Here is a 5,804-nt window from a genome sequence, read left to right as displayed (position 1 = left end):
GCAATCATCACCACATTGGGAAGGGAAAAACGAGAGTGCTCTAAGGATCTCAAGAGGGATTTCCCACTTTCTCCTCCTGGGGACTCTCTAGGTTTTAAGGTTGCCTTGAATCCACCCCTTTCCCCACCAACTTCTTCAGCAGCCACAGCTGGAGTGGAGCCACAGCAACCTCCCCATCCGCATGGCCCTTCACTTGTGCCCCCACATCACCAGTTGGCCCTGGCCAGGGCCACCTCATGGCCTCAGATGAGTGAGATGACCTCAGGAGTTGCCTCCCTGGCTGCTCCAGACACTCTCCATGGGGTCTGTCCATGTTGCCCAGTCTACCCTTGCCCACATTTCAGCCACTCTCCCTTTCCTGGTAGGCCTCTGTTCCCCTCCTGGGACTTCAGCTCTCCATACACACACCATCCCAGGTCATCCCACACTTTTCCATCCTCCATTGACCCTCAGCTCACCAAGCTCCCACCCCTTCACCTCAGAATATTTGTTCCTTCCTCTAAATCTCCCGTTCTCTTCACCTCCTGCCCCAGACCCAAGGTGAAACTGCATTTCTCGGCCTCCATCCCTGCATGTAGAAGGCGTGGCAGGTGGAGAGAAATGTGGCCCTCCTTCCCCAGGAAGCAAAGCAGCTCCCACCAGCCCCATACAGGGGACTCCAGGTGGGATATTAAGAGGGGACAAGTCTCCAGCTGAAAGCTTGGCAGATGGATATCAAGTCATCTGCAGAAGCATAGCTGGAGGCATGTCCTCGCTGCCCCACTGGGCACCCAGAGGAGGTAACACGGCCAAATTCAACCCCAGTGAGCCCATGCTTGGGTGGCCAGGGCTCAAAGCTGACCCACAGCCCAGGGACTCAGGAGCCAAATTCAACTGAAACCTAAAAAGCAAAACCAAAATAATACACCTGGCCCTTCAGCATCTTCCTTTCATAGCACACATCTCCAGCAGACACACACCACAGCATCTCTGTGCAATGACGCACTCCTGCCTCAGCCCCAAGGATGTACAGTGAGGTCTTTCCTTGTTGGAATCGGCTGTAGCCTTGGCCTATATGGCTCTTTATGTATACTATATATAGCTTTCTACATTTTTCTAGCCCAACACCCAACACATCCATCCCCCGTTGCTATCTTGAGCTCTTGTGCAGCAGGACATAGGCGTTGTTCCCATTTTACACCCAGGAAAACTGAGGCACATGTGCCTGCTCACATCTAGTCAGGCAAAGCAGGGCAGAGCAAGGTCAGAGCTGGCTGGGCACCCAGGTGGATGCACTCTTGTCCCTTTGTGAGTTTGGCCAGAGGTGTCCCCAGGTTGTCCAGGCTCAGCTTTTCTGATGCACAGGGCCGTCTAGAGGATCCTTGGCACAGTAAGGAGTGACGTGGATTTTCTCAGAGTCAATGGAGAAACCCTTGCTTTGAGCAGAAAGTTGAAGAGCTTTCCTCCCTTCTGCTCCCCAGTGAGCTCCAGTAAAGCACTGGCCCATGCTGGGAACAGGCTTTTCTCTGCCACCAGTTGCTGTGGGGATCTGCACCAGCCCTGCTTGCAGTCCTTTCCCAGCATCAGGTTAGACAAGGTGAACATCCCAACTCCATGCTACAGCCTGGAAATCAAACATCATATACCTGGGGCTCACACTGGGCCTTTCTTCAGTTCTCCTTTAACAAAGGCAATTAACATTGAAACAGCACCGTGAGAAGAGATAAGCCAAGGTGTTTGCAGGCACCAGGCTGTGTTTGCATGTGCAAAGCTGAGATGGGGACAGCAGACACAAGCTGATAGCAAGTGATGGGAAAAGCAGAGATCCTTCCTCCCCAGCTGCATCCCCGTGGGGGAGTCTCACCCACACCCGGCACTGACTTGGGCAAACTCTTCTAACATTAATCCTCCTTCTCAACCTCTGCCAAGTGACACCAGGGGTTGCTTGGAGGGGCTGAGACACAGGCGGAGGAATGAGGAGCCTGATTTCCTGAGGAAGATGGATGGAAATATGAGCACTGAAATCTCCATCAGCATCCACCTGGGTCTGGGAACGTGCAGAGCCAAGGCTGCCATGCCTGGGAAGGACAGTGTTGCTATCTGGGGTGAGACGTGCAGTTCTGTAAAAGCCAGGTTAGGATTCAGTCTTTCCTGCCATTTCACACAGAGTTGAAACCCAAACTCTTGGTATTGCACTCAAAAAGGGTGGTTTGTTCACATGTGGATGCATAGCCTCTGCAGGCTCACTCTGGCCCACATATCCTTCTGCTTCCACTGCTGGGTCCCTTCCAGCCTCTCCATAATCCTTCCCCCAGGCAGCCAGATCTCTCCTGGCCTCCAGGAACCTTCTCATCCTCCTTATCCTCCTCCACGTGCCAGTGCTCAAAATCCTCCTTCACTCACATGAGAGCAATCCAGAGATGCTGCAGTCGTTTAAGCAACCCTGAAGAACAGCCGGTCCCAAACCCCATCCTGGGACTGTGAAAGGATTCAGGCAGTGTAACTCAATGGGAGTTGAGCATCTGGCCAAAAATGCACTCCCGCTGTGTGAAGAGGTACCCATGTTCACATCCATGGGGTCTTGGCTAGAAAAACCCAATCTGATTTCCAGCAGCAACCATAGGTAGAGTTAGACCATGCTCCCCAGGACAGAGAGCACCAGGGGTACAGTGGCCTTGCAGAGCTGTATCACGAGCTGAGGTTTCACACTGTCAAATACATTCTCATAATCCACTACCTCCCTTCCCAATATTTGATATAATACACAGATATCATACCCTTAGACTATGTTCCACCCCTGTAAAATATCCACAAATGTCCACAGAATGTCATAGAATCACAGAATCATTAAGGTTGGAAGAGACTTCTAAGATCATCAACTCCAACCATCAACCCAAAACCACCATTCCCACTAAACCATGTCCTGAAGTGCCATATCCACGCATTTATTGAACACCTCCAGGGATGGTGAATCCACAGTCTCCCTTGGCAGCCTCTTCAAGTGTTTGACAGTTCAATGTTCATTTACTTCATTTAGTTCATGACTTTGGGCTCTATCTGTTAGGGTGGAGGTGGACCTCCAGTCCTCCTCTTAGGATAGCAGTGGTGGTGTTTTGCATGGAGTTACTGGGCCCCAAAGCCAGCTCAGGTTGGATCACTGCTGCCCTTGCACTGCTTCTTCTAAGGCTTGTCCTCCACCAGTTCAGGTAGTTCCTGCTATAAATCCTATAATATGCAACTCAAAATCCCAAGTTAAAACACTTGAAAAGCACGTCCAACATAAATCCTATAATATGCAACTCAAAATCCCAGGTTAAAACACTTGAAAAGCATGTCCAATACAATGCACATTTCCAGCCCTGAAAACTGAAAAGAAAGCCTTAAAAATGAGCCTCATTCTTTAAATCAATCAATCAATAAACCCACATATTCCTCCCCAAAAAAACCCATTCGAAGCTCTTTTCCAGATTTTACAGAAAGTGCTCTTAAACATCACAGAGGAAAACAATGTTGAATGAGTATTTCAAAGCTAAATAAACACCAAACTCCGTGGGTCTGCAGGTGCAAGTCATTCAAAGCCCCTTGATCACCCCACATGGTGATCCCTCCCAGGGTAGAAATACCTGGACCCTTTGCCAGGTGCCTGCACAGAGAGGGGGCAGGAAAAGGGACCTTTCTAGGAGAAATCCCAGCTCTACCTGCTATAAAAAGCCCAAGAGGGAGTCAAGCAGGGTGTGCTCTCAGTGAGGTTGTTGTGGTGAGGAGCTCAGGGGGTTCAGAGCTGTGGTGAGTAGCTGTGGGGCTTGAGTTCGCTCTCTGACAGCCATGGTTGGCTCTTCCCAGCCCTGGAGGAGGATGAAGCTGGAGGTGGCTTTTATTTCCAGCTGGGGAAGGTGTCTTTCCCTTGACTGTGGTTTTCTTTGGGGGTGAAAGTGGCTGTGAGCTCTGGAGGATCATTGTGAGCCCTGGAGAAGGGGCTTCTGGGGGTGCAGAGCTCATGCTTAGAAGAGTCTCCAGAGCTGGGGTGGTCATGTAAGCCTGGTGTCTGCTTCTTCCTGGCCTGGGGAGGGCTACCCTGCTGAAATGTCTTATGTCCTGCCCCCATTTTGGCCTGCTCTCGAGGCAGGTCATGTCATTGCCCATAGTGCAGGGCTGCAGGAGGAGGGGATAGCAGCTGTACCAAGTCTGGTGGCCTCAGGTCACATTTAGACCATCTGATTTTATGATACTGGGAGAGGCATCATCTCTGTGGATTTGCTGAACACTCTGCATTCACGGAGGGTCAACCACCTGCTTGGAAAAAAGATATTTTTATATCTTTTCCTTCATATTTTATATCTCTGGTGCTCCCACTGGCTCCTGAATGTAGAGTGGTGCAGTGTGAGCTGGTGCATCTCCAAGGCAGTGCTTGTTCTTTGAATGCTGCCCTGGCCATGCCCGAATTTTGCAGCATCCCCATCCCTGGCCACAGGCCATTGACAGTGAAGAGACCAGTGCTCTCCCCAGCCTGCCCCATGGAGCTGGGTCCTGGTGCCTGAGAGGAACACAGGACCAGTGTACTGGTGGGACACAGGACTTCTCCATTCCTCAGTGCTCCTTCCCTAGAATAGGGATAAAAGTTGTTAGGTGGCAAAACTTCATCAGAGATGCTGAGGCTGTGATGTGATGCGTGGATCATGGATGACTTGGGGCAGCTGTGGACAGAGGTGATGGTATTTGGTATAACAGCAGGACTGAGAGGCACCAGTGAGACCATCCCACTGCAAATGGACAATGGTTTTCTTTCCCATGCAACATACACGAAAGCAAGAAACTCCCTGATATGATATCCTGGTTTTGCTCCTTTAAAAAGCATCTTTGAGGCCTGAACAGTCTCATTTCTAACAAACACAGCAGTTACCATTCTCTTGTGAGGGTTTTTGTCAGTGCTAGAGGCATAGGGTAGGGACAACCAACGGAAAACCCAGGAGTTGGGCTGTCCTTGTCCCCAGGAAGCAGGAGGTGGAATGTGACCAGATTTGGGGTGTCTAAAAGGGGTCCATCAGCCCAGCAGAGCTGGAGATGAAGGAGAAGACCAGTGAGATGAGGCAGGAGCTGGTTAGCATCCCCAGAAGGACCAGCCCCAGAGGATAGGCTAATGCTCAGCCTCCCCAAGGGGAATAGGACATGCCCAACATTTTAGCTCAGGCAGTTTCATAGCAGTGAGTTGAGCACAGAAGAGGCTTAAGCCCAACAGGGATCTTCCTTGGGGTCTATCTCCTGCCCATCCATGCCATCAGCACCTCAGCTTTCTAGGCTAACTGCAGCCAACACAGAGCTCTGGGCTCCTTCCTCCTCCATCTCCCAAGTATAAGACACGGCAACTTCTCCCCTTTTCTCTGTGTACCTGTGGCTGTACCCCCCACTGCATCACATTGGGAACATCCCCAGAACCATACACCCATGAGGGGAGAGGGCAGCTATACCAACAGGACATGAAGGGAAATAACTGTGTGTGGAGGAAATAACTGACCCTACTTTGAGACAGAGACCAGCACGGAAAGGAAGGGTGAATGTGGGGCTATGGTCTACAAAAAACACAATGTGAAATTCAACAGCCATGAGCAGGGCCACAAGAGACTCAATGCACCATGGAGCCAGCCATTCTCCATGCCCACAGGTTTATGAATACTCCCTTTCCATATCTTATCAGGGGCATTTCATCACTTTTCCTCCTGAGTCACCCCATCTCATGGGCCTGGCTCACTTTCTCGGGGCAAACTCCAACCTCAGGCACATGGGGCTGGTTTCATGCTCACAGCACCTCCAGCAAGGCTGGTGGCATT

This window comes from Mesitornis unicolor, unplaced genomic scaffold (genome assembly GCF_000695765.1).
Source record: "Mesitornis unicolor isolate BGI_N332 unplaced genomic scaffold, ASM69576v1 scaffold13342, whole genome shotgun sequence".
NCBI classification, from domain to species: domain Eukaryota; kingdom Metazoa; phylum Chordata; class Aves; order Mesitornithiformes; family Mesitornithidae; genus Mesitornis; species Mesitornis unicolor.
Note: the sequence above shows the minus strand (reverse complement) of the source record.